The sequence below is a fragment of the Leptinotarsa decemlineata genome, unplaced genomic scaffold, assembly GCF_025532065.1.
Source record: "Leptinotarsa decemlineata unplaced genomic scaffold, Ldec_3_MD MMD2_tig00000035_RagTag_RagTag, whole genome shotgun sequence".
Classification (NCBI taxonomy): domain Eukaryota; kingdom Metazoa; phylum Arthropoda; class Insecta; order Coleoptera; family Chrysomelidae; genus Leptinotarsa; species Leptinotarsa decemlineata.
Genome location: NW_027412540.1, coordinates 7,553,530 through 7,578,896, shown reverse-complemented (window position 1 = coordinate 7,578,896; position 25,367 = coordinate 7,553,530). Strand labels below are relative to the sequence as shown.

Here is a 25,367-nt window from a genome sequence, read left to right as displayed (position 1 = left end):
CAGCCTTGATATAAATTCAGAGCAATTGCATGGAACAAATCATTTTTTCAATTAATTTCTCAATTTTTTCTGTTATTGAATTATCAACTGTTTTGAATATTCTAGCTGAGAACATTTCATTGGTATTATATTTTCAAATAACGATAAAAATAAAATAAAAACAACAATAAAAATTAATTGGCGCTCCGGGGCGACTTCATTGATTCCAGTGGCGCATTTGCTTTTTCAGCTGCAGGAAAACCCGGAAAAATCTGCAGCACCACATCATCTGAAGATCTTGATCTAACAATGTCCTCTCTCTTATAAAACAAAATGTAGGGTGTCTTCAGAGGCTCCAATAAATTCAATGCATCGCCAGAACACTTCGTGACACGACTATCGTCAAACTTAAACCAGTCCGTTTCTTCTTTGACCAAGGCGTAATAATGACCAAATTCAACGCCAGAACCACAGTGAACAATGACTGCATGAATATTACAACAGTGGTCTGCTAGGTTGAAATGTTCATCTATTTCGAACCTTCCTAAGAGTTTCTTGCTTCCGTTAGAGGTTGAGTCTTGTTTGAAAATCATCAGTGTTATTATTAGATTGACTGGTGCCTCAGCTATACTTGTTTCCTTATAACAGTCAGTTAGTTTGGCGCATGTTTGACAATATAGTCGATCATCACCTGTTAAAAATTCCATTTTCAGATGATTTAACAATAAGCTTTGCACTGCAGCTGCAGTTTCGTAAGAAGGTATCATCTTTCCCTCCAACCGATTTCCTGGAGTCTTTGAAGTCCACTAGATACTCGTTAGGACAACAAGAGGATTGTTTCGAATTCTTGGGGTTCTTGTTGAATACTCTTCGTGAGCAAAACAATAGCAAAATCAATACTCCTGAACGCTCTGGACTGAATGATTCCGTACAACCCATCTCGTCTTGTGTTTGTAAATCTTCTGCTGGAAAAATCCTCACTTATTTACTTTGTGGTAAATGTTCAAGAAGTACTGAAAACTTATGTGAATTTCTGGAACTTCATCTAGCTTTTCCTAATACGACTAATTACCAGTCCGTGCAAAGCTTATTGTTAAATCATCTGAAAATGGAATTTTTAACAGGTGATGATCGACTGTATTGTCAAACATGCACGAAACTAACTGACTGTTATAAGGAAACAAGTATAGCTGAGGCACCAGTCAATCTAATGATAACACTGATGATTTTCAAACAAGACTCAACCTCTAACGGAAGCTGAGAACTATTATGCTACGAAAATGTAATTAAATTGTAGTTGAGACTGAGTAAATTAACTTCTAAATTGTTTGTTACGACCGCCTATCCATTCATGTAGATGAAAAAAAAGACCATAAAATTCCATATCCAACAGTTTCTTTGTGAATCAAAATATTTGATTTTAGGAAAATGTTTCCTTTTTGTTCTGATGAATTTTGTCAATTCATTCAAGATTTCTCTCTGTAAAAGCTTCAAATTATGAAAAAATAACTCATTCATGAAATCGATACCTGCTCATTTTTCTCAAACACGGATTCTCACTTTTCATAATGTTTCTTTTTATAGTTGAAACCATGGTCTAAGAACTAAGCTTTCTTATTCCAATAGCAGACAGCAGACTGTTTCGACCTACTATAGTTGTCATCAGGTGTCATAGGTGAACCACGAGTGCATTACTAAACTAAAAAATATTTTTATGAAAGAGTCTGAATATAAAAAAAGCTGGACAACTTATCCAAGAAGGAGAAATTGTCCAATTATAAGAGCGACAGATCTTACTTGTCGAAGATAAATAAGAGTATCAAAGGAGATGTGTTGTGGAGCTATTCATCGACATTTACCATTTTTTAAGTGTGATTTCAGTTTTCCCCGCGTCAGTCAATGTCGAAGCTTGACTACTCTGGTGATCGTTGTTCATCTTAAATTAGTGAGGCTAGATTTTTTGTTAGCTTCATATCGTATTCGTGTAAGGGAAAAAAAACAATCAATAATATAATTCATATTTTTCTTCTTCTTTTCAGACTTGTCAAACTCTTCATGTATAAATAGTTAACTAGAAAATCAAAAAGTTTCCTCATATAAACTAATGTCTGAGGGAAATATCCTCTGATCGAAAGATATTTCTATGGCTGTGTTTGAAGATTCATCTCATTCGATGTCGCACAGTTTTTGCAAGAATTGAGTGAATTATCTTTGAAAAATACTCAAAGAGGTGCTGGAAACTTTCCCTTCCAGAACTAATGTTTGTTTCGATGTTCATAATCGAGTTTCGAATGAATTATTTCTCAATATTTTCATCTGGAAGAAACCTTCACATGTTTGAGAAGAGATTTTGTTGACATATTCACTTTTTGTCTTCCTTTCTTTGGAAATGTCACATCCTTTATTCAGTGTGGAAACCAAAGATGAAATAAAATACATATCTCCATAACACAAATATGTTTTATTTTTGAAAAGGTTTGATACATAAAATTTTCCAACCCCCTTCCAACATTCTGCCCACCTATCAACTTCTTTGGAATAGAGAGTGATTGTGTTGAAACTTGTTCGAAATGTTTTCAGAATGTCGAAACAATCATCTATTCATCCTCATACTTATTCCAGAGGAAATAATCATTGCAAAAATGAAGTCGAAACACAGACTAATTTTATTAAAGAAACCTTATATCATTCCAGTAAAGATCGACTTTATCCAAAATTACCTATAGTTAGCAAAGGAAGTTCTTGTTATGCTGAGCTTGCATTTCTGTTTACCTCACAAGTTTTTCTATATTTGAAGATTTTGTTTGGTAGACATCTTCTTAAGATGACCTCATTGGAAAACTCCTTATTGGGAGGTCGGATGATCTAACCGGACATTTTAACGTACCTGTGGTGTTTTTTTATTTATGAGATCGCATAATTGATTAGATAGTATAGGAATCAGCTGTGTGTTTTTAAATTCCAAATAGAAATTTCCAATTATTCGTTTTTCCGAAATACCAACACAGATATTCATTATTCATGGTTTCCGAGTATCGCATTCAATACGAGGTCTCTTCGAGACCAGTATCAATAATTCTGACAATTTATTTCTCCATAAAGAGTAAACCTGGATTCATCAGAAAACATCAGACAGACTAATATTGATTCATGTTGTCCTAACTTCCTCATATTCTCACAAAATTCAATTATGCTGGGTCAGGATAATCTCCACATAGCGCGTGTGTCGTGTGGATTTTGTAAGGATGTAGTGTGTTAGCTTCATACGATTTGCTATCTCATTTTGTGCAACAGTACGTAATAGGGGCAACAATTATCAACAACAGTAAGTTTAAAATATTTCAAATTATTTTCGATGCTCAACCGAACTGAGAAATGAATCGTTACATATATTCACATTAACTGTTAAACAAGGTGTACCTAACTTGAACTCTTGATATAATTTCGAAGGGGTTGTTTTCAGGGAAGAAGGTTAACACATTTTATATGAGAAAATTTATTTTAAGGAGTATAAATCGACTTGTCTGGAGATGATTGAAATATATTTGTGTTCTAACGATACTGCTTTCATTCCATTATAGTTTTCAACACCGTAGTTTGACGAGGAATTAGGAAACCAAAAAATGTTTGAAAAAAATTTTTTCCTCAAAAGTTTTTTCCTTTATCAAAGAATCTATGTACTTAGACCACAGTTTTCCAATAGTATGACGCCATTCATCAGAATTTTGATTATTAAATTACTGCACACGTCCGATGACACTATCATTGTTAAATGGAATGAAATTGCACTCATTAAAACATTTAAACGTATGTACTGTACCATAATTTCTGTATTAGGAATTGTGTGGAATGAACTTTTCGCTCAAATTCAATTCCTTACCGAATATACAATGTGTCTCTTGATTTATACTAGGTGATTTTTCTCCAGTCCATATAAAAAATGAAAATTCAATAATTCTGAGAAAATTCAGGAAAATTCGGAAAAACCTGCAGCAACACATCATTCGAAGATCTTGATCTGCCAATGTCCTCTCTTTTGTAGAATCGTCAAACTTAAACCAGCCCGTCTCGTCTTTGACCAATGCGTAATAATGGCCAAATTCAACTCCAGAACCACAGTGAACAATGACTTCATGAAGAATATAATAGTGTTTCATCAATTTCGAACCTTCGTGAGAGTTTGGTGCTTCCGTCAGAAGTTCAGTCATGTTTGAAGATCATAGAATTATTATTAGACTGACTGGTGCCTCAGCTACACTCGTCGTTGGCGCATATTTGGCAATACAGTTGATCATCATCCGTTAAAAGTTCTATTTTCAGATGATTCAACAGTAAGCGTTGCACGGACTGGTTATCAGTCATATTAGGAAACGCTAGGTGATGTTCTAGAAAGTCACATACGTTTTTGCTGATGATAATTTTTCCAGCAAAATATATACAAACACATGAAGAGACAGACTGTATGGAATCATTCAATTCACAGTGGTCAGGAGTATTGATTCTGCTATTTTCTTGCTCACGAAGAGTATTCAACAAGAACCCCAAGAATACGGAACACTTCTCTTGTTGTCCTGAATAAAATTAAAGTGAAATATCGAATTTGTCTTTTGATATTTTCTTGAATAACGTCAGAAAAAATAAAATCGACCAGTTTAGGTTCTTTCGAAAATCTTCGGAACCAACCAAAATTTCCTAAATTTTTTCAACGGCATTTAGCGAGCTCTAAAATAGAAAATATTCCTGATTTAATCGAACTTGTACCTCTCAAGGATTCCGGTTTTCTCATCCTGTCCCTCTTTATTTGGGATACAGCATACACTTATGAAAAGTGTTCCTGTTGATTGTTGTTATTATGAATATATTTCAATCACATCGGACATTGCAATAATCATTGGTTTTCTGCTGTTTCATTGAATTTTTCAAATGTGTATTTTATGTAACAATTCAGATGTTATTGGAAATTCCATTTCAATATAACATATGTAATGATAATAACGGAGAAATGACTTGGTAAATTTGCAATTACAATCATGTTGTTTGTTATGAATTGTCATAAAAGGTTATGCAGTAGGAGAAACCGTGACTCGATATGGGATTCTACCTATTGATTTCCTTTCTTTGAATCTCTTTGGAAGCTATACAGCTTGGAAATGAGCTAATGCTTTCCTTTCCAAAGAAGTTGATTGAAGTGAAACCAAGAATCCAATATATTATTTTGCTGACGACAGTACACTTGTCTCATCCATTTGGATTCCGGGACATCGGCTACGGAGACACATCTTCACCAGTGGCAGGAGGTTGCATATCTTAATAAGAATCTAGAAAAGATTTCGAATTGGGGTGAAAGTAACCAGATTCAATTCAATGCCACAAAAACCCAGGCATCGGATTTCTCCAAGAAGATAAATGTCTCCGAACCGGAGACATTTATCTTCTTGGAGTTCAGAAAATTCCGCTTTCTGCTCAATTCCGCTTTCTAAATTCCGCTTTCTGCTCCGAAAAGTTTGTTAGGGGTTGAAATGGACACCAATATATCTTGGCACAATCATGTCGCTGGAAGGGCTGCTTCTCAAAAGCTTTAAACACTGTTCAGAACCAGAAAACCATGCAAACCCCAGCAACTTTTGAAGCTTTATAAAGCTCAGATCAGACCTTCTTTGGAGTATTGTTCTAATGTATGGAGCTCTGCCCCCAAACATACCCTGAAGTTGCTTTATTTCATTCAGAAAAGAGCCATTAACCTGATTGAAGACGCGAACATCACGTGCCTGGAACATCGAAGAAAGGTTGGAAATTTGTCTATCTCTCCCATAGATTCCACCAAGAGTGGTAAATATCAGAAATACGCGACGGACTGTGGCTGCTCATCGATTTGAGGTTCAACTCAGTACATCTTGAATTTCACTGTTGAAGAAATATTCAATCTGGAGAACTGCGTTTATGTGGAATAAACTTCCTGAGAACTTTTTCCCAAATGGATTCAATCTACAGCGATTCAAATCCAATATGAATCGCCACTGTCGCACAGGCACCGCTCTGAGAGCGCTTCAAGGATTTTTCTGCAGTGCTTGTGTTTTGTTCTCAAAAGGGGGGAAATCCTATGGAATGGTTAAGAAGTTTCTATCAGACCTCAGAACAGTATCTTGTTTCTGCCCGAAAGGGTTACAGTTGACTTTTATTATCGCTTTTCTGTTGAACAACAAGAAGTACCTCCAATGACAAGACTCTTCAGGAAATCTTTTCATTATGTTAGATGCAATTCGATGTACTTCGTGCTTCTAGCCTGAGAAGTAGTTGTTTATGTCGTCATTCTGAATAAAGGGCGGTTGAGCAGGAATAACAATCGAGATCATATTTTGTTAGAAAATAGATAAACGCCTTGAAATATCACATATCACTTGGTTCTCGAACTTCCTCATCAACACAACCTCAACCAACTACTCAACAAGTGGGAGTAAACGTAACAATTTGAATGATACTCTGATAAACAAAAATGATATCCATTTATTTTAGTCGTATATAGACGTATATATTCGTATATAGACGTAATAGACCAGAAAATTGATTGAATGGCTGAAGAACATGAGAACATTCAGATTCTATTTCAGTGTAATTTCCTTACTTCATTGTGAATACAATCGGGCAATATTTCTTTTCGAACAACAAAGCTCTTTAAAGTCGTTCGAAGTCATTCTAAACATGAAAAATCCGCTTTCAAAAACCTTAGTAGAGACTTGTGAGAGGTATTGAATGAAGGCGGGTCTGGTTTTCAATGTGCAATCCCCCCCATGCCCTGAGATGAAATCTTCCTCACACGGTTACTGTGTATAAAACATCCCATCTCGTACCATCCTCCGGGTAAACGGTATTGCCTGACTCTTGTAAGGGTTCATGCTGATCTTCCAAAGGTTGACTAATTCCTCTAATCTGTCCGCGTACTGTTACAAGTATCTGATAACTTGCGCATGTCTAGTTGATCTCGCCAGTTGAGCTGTGTCATCCGTGTAGATTGCCAACTTGTTGAAGCTGTTCTCAGGCTTGGGCAAGTTTGCTGTATATAACGAGAAGAGGTGTGGCGAAAGGACTACACCTTGTGGAATCCCTGCTTCCAGTAATCGCAGGGTGGAGAGTTTTTGTCCTACTCTGCAGCGGCATCACCGGTTAGCTATAAAAGATTCGATTAGCCTCACCAACTGTTTCGAGTAACCATAATTAATCATTTTAGCTTGTAGTCCGTCGTGCCAAACTCTATCGAACGCCTTGGAGACGTCTAGGAATATCGCTCCGGTGTGGTATCCTTTGCCCAGGTTGAAACCTTCTGTCGCATAGTCTACTAACCTCAGGACTTGCATCTCTGTCGAGCACAAGTTGGTAAAAATTTTGTGTTTACAAGACAAGCTTTTGAGTAACCCCCACGATGTACATGATGCCGGAATAAGCTATGTAAGTCACTTATTATGTAATAGTCTACTTCACAAGTTGAAAATGATGAAGAATAGGAATAATGGTCGGAAGAATACGTGCGATGGCTCATTCGAATCGAAATGATATCTGGAAAAATGTGCTAAAAATGTGATAGAGTCGTTTTTGAGGACATGAAAAATTGCAAAACTTATAAACAAAATGAGGTGTAAAAAGTTATTTAGGTTTTTGGTAATATTTCACAACCTATGAATATTTGGGAAATTGAAAGAAAAGATCTTCAGAGGGAACTAAATTTCCAAAAAAAGTCCCAGCTCTCCAAACTCCATCTCGATTATTTATAATTTCAATTTGAAGCCAAAAATAGACCTCTGCGGTGAATTTGTGGATGCGGACGCGGCTTCTGAAGCGAGTAAATCACAATTTTTTTCTGTTGAATATTAATTTGAAAATTTGTAAAAATCAGAGTGTATTCTGAATACGGCTTCGGCACATTTTTCTACATATCATTCGAAAGCGAATCAGCCATCGCATATTCAACTTGTGGACTAGACTAGACTATAACATGGTCAAACAGAAATAATAAAATAACCGGAATTGGGTAGTGGTTTTATGAGTAGAACGAACTATCAACTCATTCAGCTAGCAACCAACTGGCATTGTGTACAGAAACATCCTAATATCCATAAAACATGACTCATTGATAAATTTAGTGAGATAGTTGAGTACTATTTCATTGGTTTCGGGAACCGAATGCTGCTGAAATACCACCACCAACAACAGTTAAATCGTTCTTAAATAGGCCAGATTTTCCACAAAAATTTCCGTTATTCGAATTCCAACTTCCAATATTCAGTCCAATTTGGTTCGATATGTATATAACGGTAATCATTTCCTCTGTAAAAACTTTAGAAATTTTTATAGAAAAGGACCATTTCCATAAAAATAATGGAAAGACGATGACATAATATCTTTTTCATATTAGAAATCGCACGTTAAAAAATAAGACCTCGTGAGTCCTTAGCTTGCACAAGTGTTGGCTTCTGAGGGTTATCGTTCGTAGGGGTGCGATAGCTGGTTAATGGAAAAAACATATTTCAAACAAACAAACATAATCATGAAGAAATTTTCAGAAAATAAATCCATCATTGAACTTCGTGGAGTATCAGTGTATTTTAAAAGTTTGAAGTTACGAAACCGTTCAAATGAACGGTTTCGTGACGAATCACTATTCATGGGTGAAAACCGATTGAAATTATCAGAAACTTCTGATTGCTTCTCTGCTTCTTGTTTCTGCATCTGTGATTTTAAGGCATATCAGAAAGGTTGACGAGTTGTTACTTCAGATAGTATAGATAGGTAGGTAGGTCTGACGCAACCCGCAAGGGTTTATTGTGGCTCACACCTATTCACACTCGGCCAAATAAACCCAGCTTCTTAACGAAGCCGATTAGTTTCTATGGTGAGTGGTCTTTCAGGTCAGATGGTGAGAGGGCGGATCTGCCGAACTCAAGGAACTTGATTCGGTCCCCAGCGGGACAGGCACAAAGTATATGCTCTGCTGTTTCATTATTTTCCAGCCGGAGGCAACACACACTGTCTTCCGACAGTGCAAGTCTCTGCATATGATGATTCAAATGACAGTGACGTGTAAGACGGCCTGTTAGACATCATAGTTCATCCCTACTACTGTAGACTACTACTATAGTCTAACAACCGTTTGGAATCAAGCTTCGAAGCATGAATAGACGCCTTGGAGTGAGCCAATCCTGAAAGATTCTGCCAGAAGTCTATAAATTTTCTTGCCATCCAGGTGTTCAGTGTTTGTTTGGCAAAGCCCAAAGCGATGCCAATGACAGATTCCGGTCCAATGAAGCCGCTTGCAGCACCCTCCTTTGCAAGAGAGTCAGCAGCTTCGTTGCCTTCGAGGTCAATATGGCTAGGAATCCAGACCAGAGACAATATGTTGAGTCTTCCTATCGAGTAGAGTCGTTTTTGGCAGTATGATACCAATTTAGACGTTGCTCGGTAGGAGCCAAGAGCTTCCAACGCCGCTTGACTTGTGAGTGAGGTTGGATTTACCCAATCTCTCCGCACACAATTCAATAGCGTAAATTTCCGATTGAAATACAGTCGCATAAGTTCCTAGGCAGGTAGATAACTCTGTCCTGGGTCTGCGACTGAAAACACCTGCACCAATACCGGAAGATATTTTTGATCCATCTGAGAACCAACAACTATCTGCTCCTAATATTTCCTTCTCCCGGAGGATCCAGTCCTCTCTACTCGGGAATAGTACTTTATAAGGCAGTTCGTAGTTGACAGTTGGAGGCATAAAGTCAGTGGTCATTTGCAGAATGCTGTGACTTCCGATGTCAACCAACAGTCTGCTGCAGTCTGCATTGAATTGATTTGTGCAACTGGCAATATGCAAAAGTCTGTATGCAGTCCATCTAACCTCTCTTTCCAGAAAAATGTGGAGAGGAGGTAGATCTAGAAGGATCTCCATGGCCGCTGACGGTGTGGTACTGATGCCACCACTGATAGCCAGACAAGCCTGTATCTATGAGCCAGAGAGCTTCGCTTGGGCCGCAGATAGTGTATCACTTTGACTTCATTATCAAATTTAAAATGAGACGTTTCGTACTTTCTTAGCCACTTTCTGAACATTAGTTAGCTGCTATGTTGGAAAAACTCATTTTGCAATTGAGTTATTTCCAAAAACTCAAAAAATGATGAAATTATCCAAAACAAGAACTGGTTCGAAACATCAAAACTGCATTACTCTTCTCGACGCTAGCTTCACCAAACCAGTTGGAACGATCACGATCACGCAAGAGTTTATTGTGGCTCACATCTATTCACACTCGACCTAATAAACACAGCTTCTTAACGAAGCCGATTATTTTGTATGGTGAGTGGTCAGATGGTAAAAGTATGGCTCTGCCGAACTCTAAAAACTTAATTCGGTACCCAGCGGGACAGGCACAAAGTATATGCTCTGCTGTTTCATCGTTAATGAGGTAGTCGGATAGTCAAGGTGCAAGATTTCCACATTGATACCCGCGTCAACCTTCCCATATGAGGGTTTTCGCACGTCAGCTGCACCTAACGATGCCTTAGATACAACCGTTCAGGGCTTTTTCGCTGGCTCGTTTGTTAACCTGTTCATAGGGAGTTTGTTCCTCCACATGAGACAGATTCTGCGTACGCCTCTCAAGAATTTGATGCAATGCGGTTTCATAAGGTACCGCGCTCTTCAGGTGACGATTCAGTCGTTTCCTGGCTACACCACCAAACTTTTTTTTAATTTCAGTTATTGAATCAGGAGTTAGGGAGTTGAGTAGCTCTCGCTCCTGATCTAAATTTACAGGGAGGTCAGTTGGAGTCGTAAGTTCGACATCCATCTCCTCTGTAGACTCAGCGTCAGAAAGAATTTTCAAGTTTACCCTGTCCATAAAAGTCCCACGAGTAGCTAAGGAAAGAAGGTCAATCACAGCAGATGCCATTCAGTTCGATAACTTTCTCACCAGTAGAACCACGTCAATCAGGACCAGGCAGAAACGGCCTTCGTCGACTTTATCGAATCTCAATCATCCAAATTTTATGCCGACGGAATAAATCGACTTGTTTCAGGTTGGCAAAAGTGCAATTATTCTAATTGCGGCTTTTGAAACAACCTAATATATTTCGATATCACACATTGATTCCCATGGTATGTTAAAATGTGATTCGAAAGCTTAGTATTCAAATTCGAATCTATGCATGGGCTGTCGTAAATGGTAAGATTGAATGATATTTTTGCTTCTGGAGATCTGTTGAAAAATTTGTTTTTTCGTTAACTAGCTCTCGCCCCCTACGAACAACAATCACCAAAAGTTGAAAATCGTTCAAGCTGCTGATTAACGGAGTTTTACCTTTCAACGATAGGCAGTGAAAATCGATCTTCTGGCCATAAAGCCTAAACCATTGTTCCATATAGAGGTATATTGAATCAGTATAGTGAATCATTCACGCCAACCAAACCGGTTGCCGTCTCAAATATACGGAAGAAATCGAAAATTCCGAACTTTCAAGTTATCGTCTTTATTTGACTTGGGGCACCCTCAACTTTGATATTTTAAATACGGAGCTGAACTTATCGTATACTTTTTTCGTTATTCACAATAGCTGTTTCATGCATGACAGTTCACTCACAAAAACTTCACTTTGTATCTGAAATTTGTTGGTATCACAAATCTCTAATATTTCCACAGAAGATTTTCCACGTAGTACATCTTCCATGGCGTCTTCGTAAGAGAATATATCTGAGAAAACTTATACTCAGGCTTGTCCTTCAAAGACAATTGTGTCCACCAATACATTCGTGGTTCATCGCACTACTGATTCCTTCTTTTTTAAGCTTACATCCTTTGAAAATTATGAAAAAATAGGAATCAGGTTTTTGAAAAATACTGTATTTCTCCCTGTATAGAGGAACTTCACACTAAGAGATACAAGTACAAATATACTTGAGTTCATTTCTCCAGTGTCTTCGAAACTATGAACTTAACTTTTAATTTATGGACTATACGTTTCTTCTCAAGAACTATACATGAGATATGTAGAGATACAAATTCATTTAGATTAGAATACTGAAATTATTAGAGGTTTGTACTATCAGATTATTTTAGGTACTACAATAAGGTTTTTGAAAATGAATCGTGATACATAACATTAAGACAGCGAAAATTTTTTGTATGCGCTTGAATATTTATGTCATGATAATATAACTGAACACACAAGTGAACACAATTCAATTGTTTCTTGTTGCGTGGAATTTCATGGTCGTTGTTTACTAATCCGAGGTCGCTGATTTCAAATATTTTTTCCCTTTTACAAACAGCTCTAATTTCTGAGATACAGCTATTGATCAAATTTGTATGCTATTTGCATTAAACTTTCATAAAACCGTGTAATTCTTTCACAAATTTATAAATTATTACAATTTTGAATCGAGAAATACCTGTAAAAACACTCCCAACTATTTCTGTAACATCTATGGTCCAAATGGTTTTTAACTAGGTTAGGTGAGGTTAGGTCCAAAGTGAGTGAAACCCGCAACCCTCAAGGGTTTATTGTGACTCACACCTATTCACACTCGACTAAATAAACCCAACTTCTCAACGAAGCCGATTAGTTTGTGTGGTGAGTGGTCTTTCAGGTCAGATGGTAAGAGTAGGGCTCTACTAAATGAAGGGGACCTGATTTGGTCCCCAGCGGAGCAGGCACGGAGTATGTGCTCTGCTGTTTCATTATTTTCCAAACAGAGGCGACACACACCGTCTTCCGACAGTCCGAGTCTCTGCATATGAGGATTCAAATGACAGTTACCTGTAAGAAGGCCTGTTAGACTTCGTAGTTTATCCCTACTGTAGTTTGAGAATTGTTTGGTATCAAGCTTCCAGGGAGTGAATAAACGCCTTGGAGTGAGCCGAACCCAATCTTTTTGCCATCCAGGTGTTCAAACTTTGTTTGGCAAAGCCTGAAGCGATGCCAATGATAGGTTCTGGTCCAAAAAAGCTGCTTGCAGCACCCTCCTTTGCAAGGAAGTTAGCAGCCTCATTGCCTTACAGGTCAGTATGGCTAGAAATCTAGACCAGAGACAATATGTTGAGTCTTCCTATGGAGTAGAGTCGTTTTCAGCAATTTGCTACCAATTTAGACGTTGTTCGGTAGGAGCCAAGAGCTTTCAACGCCGCTTGACTGTTCGAGAATTCACGCACACAATTCAGTAGTGCTTGAAATACATTCGCATAGGTTCCTAGGCAGGTTGCCTAGGGTCCTGGGTCTGCAACTGAAAACACCTGCACCAGAACCGAAAGGTATTTTTGACCCATCTGTGGACCAATAACTATCTGCTCTTGAAGTTTTCTTCTCCCGGATGATCCAGTCCTCTCTTTTCGGGAACAGTACTTTATAAGTCAGTTCGTAGTTGATAGTTGGAGGCATAAAGTCAGAGGTTATTTCCAGAATGCTGTGACTTCCAGTGTCAACCAACAGTCTGTTGCACTCTGCATTTAATTGATTTATGCAATTGGCAATGTGCACAATCCTTTACGCAGTCCATCTAGCTTCTCTCTTCAGAAGCAACCGCAATCTCCTTGTTGTCAAGGAATTGGGTGATTTCCTCGACAAAGTTGGGTTTTAAGCTAAGATGTTATCTATTATTCCACCAACCCTGTACTCTGATGATGCACCAGTGCCACAAGCATATTTATCTACACAAGTAATGGAAGTGAAACAACTGATTTTTATTCACATATTTTTCCGGAGGCCTTTTCCCAGAAAGAGCTCTACGCATTGTTTAGGGACCTTGGTCTTCGTGAGAAAGCATCGGAGATCTAGCTTCTCGACTGAAACGACAAAATCATTCAATTCAAGAAATAAGAATTTCTGAGAATGGTGAATTTTCTGCTCACATAACAAGTAGGCTACACAAAATATTCTTGTTTTATTCATCTTAGTGACAGCAGAGCTAAGTCTCAGCACTGGGTTTGAAAAAACTGGCCTTCCAGGCATGTTTTGGTTCTGGGGAAACTGAATGTGTACCTAGGGATCGTATAATACTGCCGCCTCTACATAACAAACCAGGGCTCATCAAAGCTATAAATAAGAATAGTGATTGTATTAAATACATCTTTAAAAAAGGTTTAATAATATGAATACAGAGGAACTGAAAGCCAGAATTTTCGAAGGTCCACAAAAAAGAAGTTTGATAAAGGACGAAAACTAGTTATACGACTGAATTAATTCATTTGGATTGCAAAAAATTTGAAGGAAATAGCAAAGATGAAAGCTACACATTTCTTTGAGAATCTTCGTAATCTAAGTCGAAAACAGGAGAAACGGTTTCATCAAGATTTTCGAACTATAGAGAAGGGGCATCAGGGTCGATGGGATGCCAACATAATGGCGGATTACTGTTGGAGCATTAAAAATATCCCCTGTCAAGCAAGAGAATTCTATAAAAGAAACTTATTCGATGAATAGTGTTTATTTTTCTAATGATCGTTATTGTTTAAATTGTTTTTCCTGAAAGTTACGTTTTTTTATATCTCGAAATCTGAAGCTGGTACAAAAAATCAGCCACTCAAAAATGTATGATATTAACCATAATGATGAAAAAATTTGGGAATCTTCCAAAGGTAGGAAGGAAGCAATCAATTTGAAAAAATAACTTTTTACTCTATAGAGTGCGTGTCTTACGGCCAAACATCTAATGTCTAGCACTGAGGAAGACAGTGTTCCATGTAGGTAAAATTCTACTTCTTCGAATATTTATATCGTGTAGGAATCCTGTCAATGGTATCTGATTCGATTCCATTACGAATATTTGGAATACAAACGGAATAGAGACAAGTATTTTTCGTATAATTCAGTGTTAATATAAAAGTATTTGTTGTGAAAGTATTTTTTGTGTAATTCAATGTTTGTATGAAAATTGCTGTATCGAAAGGATTTTTTGTTCCAGTTTGTGGCTGAAAGTTACTTCTTTGCATGATCTACACCTCTTTGTATAGAAAACATTTTTGAAATTGATTGTTTTCTTTCTCTGGAAGATTCACACATTGTTTGTATCATGATGGAGAAGTAGAAGACAAAAAACCTTCTTTCCCAAAAATGTATATCTCCTAAAAATATACCTTTTCAATTGAGCCATAACATTTCGTACAATAAAAACTCTGTTCTCTTGTGTGATTTATTTGATGATTATCAAAACCCTCGAGTACATCGAGAAAAACTCAATTTCACGATACTGATTGAATGAACATTACCGAGGAAAGAATGCTACAAAAATACATGTCGGTGAAAAAATATCAAAGTTGTGGGTGCGTCATGTCTGACGACATTATAAAGAAAGTTTATGATAATACAACGAAAGAGTGTGAATTGATTTTCATTTTCCCTGTAAATGAAGAAGATACAGTAAAAAATTATATTTCTCGAAGTTTTCGGTTATTTCCGAGTATCTTCGAAACCAAAATTCCTGTGGATAATGTTTCAATATCATTCGATAGCACTCTGGAATAGGCACCTCCTCCACAACTCAACTGATTTCCTGTCTCTTATCTTTACGAAATCCCATATCTTAGAATTTGAATATATTTGTTAGATTCATGATGTTTATTGAAACCTATGTATAGATTTTGTAATGAATTCTATTTTGTGAGTTAGAAAGTGTTATTGTTACACAAAGTATTGTCTATCCTTGTCTTATATTCTAACAATAATTCTTACTTAATAACCATGAGAAAATTAATCACAGAATGAGTACTGAAAATGTTTAGTACCTAAATGGTTATACGAAACGAATTTACTTCACATTTATGGAGAAATTCATTAATTTCCAGATAATAATGCACATTGCAGGAGAGGAACATTTCTCAATGAATGTAAATATTCGAAAAATTTCATTTTATTATTCGGCTGATTTCAAAATATATAAATATTAATCGATATAATGCATTTATTATGCTTGGAATGCCTGTATCAGTCAATAAAATATACCTATGTAATTACTAGCAATGATACCGCATAAAAAAAATATGTTCAATGCTTCATCGGTTCGATCAGTTTTTCAAGAAATTTCAGTGTCGTAACTCAAGTGATACTATTTCCATAAATATGTATCGTTGAAATGTATAATAACGTTACCAAGAAAACTTCGAGTGGGTATTTTCACCTTGATTTGTTGGGGAATTACCGTGTGTGCCACTCTAGAATATACAGTAACGATGAGTCTTAACGTTGATACCAGTTTGGTTGGTATACTGGGAAGGCCCAGCAACTTTTTTGTTAATTTCGGTTCCATACACTCGCTCGGCGGTACTTCTTTCAGACTTACCGAATACTTGTTCCAACTGTCTTGATTCCATTACTTGCCAAAACACTCCTTTCACTCATGTCACGTACTTCGAATACGCGACGAATACAAATTGGACTCATTCATGATTGCCCACGGCCGTATAATTGGCAAGTCGCAAAGCAGTGAGGTGTATGACCCAAAAATTTGGGCACCACAATTTGTTTGTTTTAGATTTGGCGAGATTATGTTCGATATAGTATTCCGAGTTTATTAATACTCAATTGTACAATATATATGATACTCGCATGCATAATAGAAACCGCAAATACGATAAATCACAAATGAGCACTGAAAAACTGAAGCAACAAATGGTTTTTATGTGGCGATAGACTCATACATTTTTACTCTTCCCATCTAATAAGCTACGGAGTACTCCGAAACATTATCATGTGATCTCCCAGACAAGGCTGCTTGTACAGAGTCGCACTAAGGAACGATATAATTTTTTTGATAATATGCGGCTGGCTATAGGAACATTTTTCAGGTGAAATGTGAATATATGTACACCACGTGCCTTAAAATGTAACTGACCAATCACTTCGACACTGTAACATGAATTCCGCCAGTCGATTGTAATTGAATCTGGCGTAAGAAGGCTTGTTCATTGTACCCAATGGATGCAAATGTCCGTGGTACATGTTTTGATCACAAACATTGTTGTAAAGTGAATGGAATGGCAAATATATAGATGAAATGGAATTTCATCTGTATGTATAACATTCTTTCAGAGAGGTCACCCTTAGAGTGTGAGATACAAATTCGAAATTTCAAAATTCAAAGTTTGGATTGTGATAACTCAACTAAATGTTATTTCCCTTATTTATTAAAAATTTTCATTGTTTTCATATATCTTCTACAATAATCAACATTAAAAAAATTTAATAATTTCAGCTAAATAGATAGTACCAATAAAGCAAAAACAAAAAAAATACTTTTGACCATAGGAGATATTCAAAGTATTGAGAAACGTTCTAATCTTTCATTAATTGTTTTTCAGTTGTATATTCCACACTTTCTTTATCCCCCCGGTAAAACGAGTGGCAAAAATATCATTGACAAATTTCCCCAATCAAATGATATATTTTTTCTCAATAATAAAATTCAAATTCCAAACAATGAGATTTTGAAATAAACAATGAAGGGACCTTCTGAATGATTTATTACAAGTGCTTTAACTTCAACTTCAGCCAGTATTAGCCTTTTTGGAGACGTCAGTGGTGCATCACCATGATCATTCAGTTAGTAAATTTCAAGACGTCATTCACAGAAAAGTAGTAACATTTTTCTAATTTAACCGTCTTTGTATCTCTCACGGTTTCTGATTCAACTGCTATCCCGCCATATCCTGGACACGAGTTTTCTGCTCTTTGAAATATCAAATGACGAATAAAATTGAGTTGAAGCATTGATTAGTTCAATCGTTTGATCATTTCGGACAAATTCGAATATACAACCTCAAGTGAATATACTTCTGATAAAAGTGTTTTCTGAAGTGGAAAATTGATCTCATATCATTGCAAAAAATTATGTTTTTGGAATAATGAAAGCATCAAATGTTAAAACAAGAACAAGAGCTGATTTCCTCAGATTTAACAAGACACTTTTTTTGAAGTTATCGAATGAATACTCTGTTGAAATATATCTTTTAATCCCATTCAATAACTAAAAGCAAGTCGAGTGTTTTAACAATGAGATTGCCAATAAACATTATCATTATTATCATGAGCATGTGATATATATATATATTTAAATAGTGGACGATAATACTGAGATATATTTCATTATCAATTTCATTTTGGGTGCTTGCATTAAATCTAGTATCTAAGGGGACCTACATGACAAACCTTACTATCAACGATTTCTGTTGTAGGTAAGACAAACGCCCGTCTGTCCAGAGAGGAACTACAGCTTTTGTGTAATATTAACATATGTCACGAAAAGGATTCTAATCTTTATAACTTCTATTCATTATATGCGAGCGCTTTCGATAGCTATGGCTGTGCATTCATCTTCTTGGCTCTACTCAAACTGAACGTTTCATCTTGTTGTTTGTTCTTTTATGCTTGGGTAACATCAGGTACTATCCTTTGTGTTGGATTTTCTCTAGGTTCACTGTTTCTATGAATGTGTATTGTATTGTGTAGTATATTGAATGTTAGGTCTTGTTTTGTTTTGATTTGTATTTGTTCCTCAATAAGTTAATTATGACTGAAATTCATGGATGTTCTCCCAGATATCCATACGGTTTTCTTTAATTACTTGATTTATGAGTTTTATGTTCTCTGATGGAGGACAGTTATGTTTGTTTTGTATGGCATGTGTTGCGAGCTTTGATTTATATGTTATTGTGTTTATGTATGCCTTTTTGTGCTCGTCGTACCTTTGAATCAGTTTTTTCTTGGTTTAGCCGATATATACTTTGTTGAAGTCCGAGCATTGTATGCTGTACACTCCGTTTAGGTTTTCACCTTCTTCTTTTTCACAGCTGTTCATCTTTTGTGTTTGGCTTGTATGTGATGTTGATGTTCAGGGGTTTAAAGATTTTTGTCAGTTTTTTAGTTTGGTGACCTACGTATTTGAATGCAGTCCATCGTTGTGTAGTTTTATCTGTTGGAATAGTTTGATACTTGTTCTGTATTTTTTATTTGAGTCTATTCTCTGATTTATCTATTGTCTTTTGGATGTATCTATTCTCGTTCGCTATTTGTTGTTCTAAGTGGTATCCTCAACATTCTGTATATGAATGCATTAAAGACAGCCATTTTGTGTGATGGTTGATAGTTTGAACTTGCGGGTATGGTGGAGCTTGTTTGTGTGGGTTTCCTGAATATCACCACTTAGCACTGAAGCCCGGAACAAGGAAAGGAAAATCGTATACCAGATAGAGAACGGACACACCAAAAAGACAGTAGATAAATCAGGAAATAGATTCAAACAAAATATACAGAACAAGGATCAAACTACTCCAACAGATAAAACAACACAACGATGGACTGCATTCACATACGTAGGTCACCAAACCAAAAAACTAACAAACATATTCAAACCTCTCAACATCAACATCACATACAAGCCAAATACGAAAATAACACAAAAGATAGACAGCTATAAAAAAGAAGTAGACAAAAACCAAAACGGAGTGTATAGCATACAATGCTCGGACTGTAACAAATTCTTTATGAGCCAAACCAAGAAAAAACTGATCCAAAGATACGTAGTCAAACAAAAAGGCATACATAAACCCAATAACATATAAATTAAACCTCGCATCACACGCTACACAAAACGAACATAACTTTCCCCCACCAGAGAACATAAAACTCAAAAAACAAATCAATGAATGAAACCGTATAGACATCTGGGAAAACTTAAACATCCAAAAATTCAACAGTCACAATTCACTTATCGAGGAAGAAATACAAATCAAAACACAACAAGACCAACATTCAATATACTAGACAATACAATACACATTCCTAGAAACAGGGAACCTGGAGAAAATCCAACACAAAGGATATTACCTTTAGATAGTTACCTGCAGTACCTGTACTATGGCGTTCTAACCGCATAAAAGAACAAACAAGAGGATGAAAAGTTCAATTTGAGTAGAGCCAAGAAGATGATAGCACAGCCAGCTCTCGAAAGCGCTCGCATATAATGAATAGAAGTTATAAAGCTTCAAATTCTGTGACATATGTTAATATTAAAATACTGGAAATAAAGAAAAATCAGTTTTATGATATGACATACTGTTGTCCGGGTTGAACCGCGTCTGTAAGTTTCATCTATTCGACGTTTCGGCTCCTGCATTGGAGCCATTTTCAAGAATAAATATTCGAACTTTATACATAACAAATGAAATAACACATCAACTACGACAGATGTGGAAATATATTCAGTTGTAACCAAGACAATCTCCATCAAATAAGTATTTATTTGAAGGGTACTGAAAAAACATTGTTTTTATGAAGGTAGTATGAAAATATATTATCGTCAACAGACACACTGTACCCATCAATAGGACCTACTTGGCTTTTTCTATAAGATGAAAATATTACATTATTTTCTGTTGGGAGTTTAAAGGCCATAGTAGAGGGGTTAGTCTTGGTCATAGTCTCAGTGTATTCTTCAGTGTATTCTGTAATATCCAAAATGCAAAATTTGGACTGTGATAACTCAACTTAAACGTTATTTTCCTTATTGATTGAAAATTCTCATCGTTTTCATAACTTCAACAAAAATCAACATTCAAAAATTAAATCACTTCAGCTATATAGATAGTACCGATGAAACAAAAACCAATAAAAAATATTTTTGACCATAGGAGAGTCTTGAGAAACGTTCTAATCTTTCATTGTGTGTTTTTCACTTGTATATTCCACACTTTTCACATCACCCCAGTAAAACGAGTGGCGAAAATATCATTAAAAAATGTTCTCAATCAGATGATATATTTTTCATCTCAATAATTGTATACAATTTCGAAACAATGAAATTTTCAGATAAACAATAGAGGGACCTTCTGAATGATTTATTACAAGTGCTTCAACTTCAACTTCAACCGGTATTAGGTAGCCTTTTTGGAGAATTCAGTGGTGTATCACCATGATCTTTCAGTTATTTCACGACGTCATTCACAGAAAAGTCGTAACTTTTTCCTAAGTCAACCGACGGTTTCTGATTCATCTGCTGGCCCTCCTTATCCTAGACATGAGTTTTCTGCTCTTTGAAATATCAAATAACAAATACAATTGAGTTGAAGCATTGATTAGTTCAATCATTCGATCATTCAGGACAAATTCGAAAATACAACCTCAAGTGTATATACTTCTGATAAAAGTGTTTTCTGAAGTAAAAAAACTGCTCTCATCTTATTGCATAAAATTATGTTTGTAGAATTATGAAACCATCAAATGTTATAACAACAGCAGAAGCTGATTTCTTCTGATTTTACAAGACACTTTTTTTAAAGTTATCGATTGAATACTTTCTTGAAATATATCTTTTTTTCCTATTCAATAACTAAATGCAAATTGGGTGTTTTAACAATAATAAGCATGTGATATATATTGGATGATAATACTGAGATATATTTCATTATCAATTTCATTTTGAGTGCTTTCATTGAGTCTAGTATCTAAGGGAACCTACATGACAATACTTACTCACTAGCAACGATTTGTTTTGTGGGATTAATAAAATGAGAGAAACGCTCGTCTGTCCTACCGAAAACATAACAATGGCGGATCTAAATGTATAAATGTTTTTCAATGTATACCTACACAGTAATTCAAAATTGACGTTGTCGAATTTTCTCAGAATTAAACTCTGAGTGTATTTTAAACTTTCGTATAAGTTATACTATTTTCAATTGACTAAATAGCAAGAGGTGAAAGACGATTGTATAAAGAGCTCCTTTATACAGATGCAACTGTTACTGGTATTCTGGCAATAATTGTCAAGAATACTCCAATGGTGGGGTGCTTCGACCAAACGATCATAAATTTTGGCAGACCATTCAGGTGTGAATAGTGTCCTGAAGTCACTTTCGGAAACTAGATGGTCGGTTGTGCCAGTGCTAATAATTTTTGCTAAATGTTTCTGAAGCATTGTTCTCCATCGCAAGTGACATCAATTCAACAATTAACCAGGAGATACTACAAACGGAACCCGAAGCAAGCAAAACAAAGAAACTTTTTTTCAACGAAAATATAGAATGATTCTTTGGGAATCATGAATGAAACAAGTCTTCACGTATATCTCAATAACACACATAATAATTCCGATGAATACGAAAAGAACAAATCCATATGCTGGCTGCAAAGATGAATTTCAGAGAAAGAGGATTCGCATCACACCATCACTTTTTTAAAGGATCAGTAGAGACTGTACAGTTGAAAGACAAGGAAAAGTTTTGTGTAGATAATTCCATTCCCTTAATTGATACATTAAATACACATTCAAAAAAACGTTTGGCAGCATACCAAGACATAAATAAACGATTTAGTTTTCTTTGTCAGTTAACAACAATGGCGAATCTGGCGAATTGACCAAAAAAAAACATTAATGCATATGAGCCCAAAACAAAATGTTTCATTAAAGACAATTTTTGAGAAAACAGCAAAGCAATCAGCGGATTCGAATATCTCTGCCGTTAAAAACTAATGAACTCAGATGAATCAGAAGAAACTTTTACATATGTTGAAGTTGCTACAAAAATATTTCTATACCTATTGGTTAAAAATTGTAGTGGAGACTGTTCATTTTCGAAGCTTAAGAGAACAAAAACTGAATTGCGAACAACAATGTAAAAAGTGCGACTGAAGGATTTGTCAATGATGTGCAATAAAAAGTGATATGCTTCACAAAATTGTGTTTGAAGATATGATGAAAGATTTTTCTCAACAGAAACCTCGAAAAATACCATTATTATTTTTGTAACCAAAAAAATAGGATCATACTAATATCATCAAAAACATATATTTGATCTCCCATGATGAAGAAGATCATATTGGAAAAAAATGGATAATTCGCTTTTTTACATTTCAAAAGGGTCCAAATTCTTATGTGCTAAATGGCCCTAACATAGTTCAAGAAATCCCCGCCAAAAATTACTCAATCTCTCAGGGAATTGTCTGCTGTTTTCATTTCATTGATTCATTCACCCTATACGAAATCCCCTAGAAACTGATTATGAAATTTAGTTGAAAATTCATACATAAGTATACCGGATTCTTACGGAATTTTCCACTCTTACACTCAATATGATCAGTAAACACATTATCTACCTATCAATGCCAGTTGTGATGAAAATAATGAAGATAGAGATAATATCTTTCCGTCACCACATAAGTTAGTGGCGATATATTTAAAACATCCCATCCTCGTCAATTATTAATCATTCTGCTGAAAGTTACGGTTACGGTTAGTTTACCACATATGTCCAATGAGATATTGAAGAAAAAGCTATATATTCGAAATCGAGGTGCAATTTTTTGTGATATGAATATTGATTCTGCTTAGAATTTTAATATTCTGACATTGATATTTTATAAATAATAATCGTATACGTATTCAGCATTTGTTGAAGTTTGTTTTCGTGAGGTAAGGAAATTCTATTTTCTATACGTGAAAATTCTTCATTTTTTCAAGTGTAGTGTTACTCTGTTAGGCACTATTTAGTACTAGAGAGGCTGTATGAGATTTCAGTCGGCTGAAATTTCTACTGAACCTTCATTTCATTTTGCAAAATCATTCAATAAAGAAAACGTTATCGAAAAATACAAATAAAATTTATTTAAATTTTCACTACGGGAGGTTCATGTAACTTTTTTCAATATTCCACATGAGTACTATCAATAATACGATGAAATATGTCATTATTTTCGTTCTGTGTTTCAAAACTCTTTTTATATTTTTTGAAGAAAATCGATATTTCACTCATAATATACCTGAATATATAACATAATAATCGAAAAATCTTTGCTTCATACCGAAAAGGACTCTTGCCTATTTTTTAGGATTATTTAACGGAAATATCATACACAATAAGCCATAATGGCAAACGATTTGTCATTTTAAAGGAAAGAAGAGTTTTTTGCTTCAACTATTTTTTCGATTCACGTCATAGTCAATCTCGCCTCATCATCTGAATTGCTGCTATTGACATCAATATCAATGGAAACATATAATAATAATAATATCGTCATCAGTTCGGATTTTTATTGTTTAATATAATATAAATTGAAAGAATCTGTAAAGAAAATTAAGAAGATTAACCGAAAAATAACAATTAAATTAAAAATTAAAATATTTTTGATTTTTTAATTTTCAGCTTGTATAAATATTTTTATTCTTTATTTTTTTGTTATTGCTTGTATACAATACATTTAAAGCAAATTATTCAGGTACAGTTCATTTATTATACGAAGATAAAAGGCGAAGTTTAATTTACATGATGACAAGTCGTTATTCAAATGCTCTTCTTTAACCTATGAGCTATCTGAATTCATGTTTAGACTCAAAATGACGTATTATGAAAAACAAATTATTAAAATTGTTAAATTAAATAACATTATATTATGAATAGGTCTACTTGATGGATGGGGAATAATATTGTGAGAGCTGTATTTTTCAAAATCGGTGAAAAAAATATATTTTTTTTTTTTACAAGAAATCCATGAAAAACACAATTGACCTGGAATTTCATTCCATCTCAGGTGTGATAATTCGGAAGATATCTCAATCATTATGTAACAATTCATACCATCAATTTAATTCCAATATTTCTTTAGAATAGTGGACTACGAATAAAAATATGTCAAGTTCAAATCCGAAAATTTTATTATGAGTAAAAATTAACTAACTCGTTAATAGCTTCGGAGATGATGAAAAAAAAACTATTCAGAAGAGGGCGTTGCCCAGCCGTTTCAGAGATTGTCCTTGATAAAAAAATAAAGGGCTAGCTGAAAATCGAACGGAATGCAATTCAGTCAGCAGTTGAAGTTAAATCATCCTAAACAGCGTGAAAATCCTTGTATTGCAATGGTTTCTTGGTGAAATTGAGCTGGTTACTTATCATCAAAACTTGGCATCAACGTTGGTTGAATAAATTGCAAAATACATAATGTAATCTGTAATAGGAATCACACATTAAAAGGTAAGACCTCGATGGTCCTTAGCTCGCACGAGTTCCTCAAAAACTTCTGAGAGTTGTCGTTCGTATGGGGGCGACAGCTGATTAATATAATATATAAGAATTGAGATAAACTTTAATTGTGGATGATTTTTCATTGAATCTTTCTTTAAAAAATATTGGTTCGAAACTTTCGGTGGTCATTTTGAAACACCATGTGTTTCAGTGAATTCATCCTGAAATTTCAAAATCTTATGCTAGTAGTAAAGGAACATATTGAAGTGTTTTCATGAGAAGTGAAACACACAGTATATAATGTAATTTCCCAAGACGAGTGATTGGAAATATTGTGTGCGTCATTTTTTATTGGAGTTGAGTATAATGACCTGCGATTATGAAAATATATAATCAGTGATAACTGAC

At 35.3% G+C, this 25,367-nt stretch overlaps 1 protein-coding gene across 6 annotated transcripts in view; it reads left to right on the top strand.

Annotated features, from left to right (window-relative positions):
• LOC111507317 (neutral amino acid uniporter 4) overlaps positions 1–25,367 on the top strand; it is an 89,311-nt gene that overhangs the window by 20,884 nt on the left and 43,060 nt on the right. The window contains exon 1 of one of the 6 annotated variants that reach the window (XM_023162613.2): positions 23,221–23,413. The exons of the other annotated variants lie outside the window; for them this stretch is intronic. The gene's annotated coding sequence lies outside the window, so the exon portion shown is untranslated. Of the gene's footprint in view, positions 1–23,220; positions 23,414–25,367 lie in introns of those variants that run through there. 6 annotated transcript variants of the gene reach the window in all.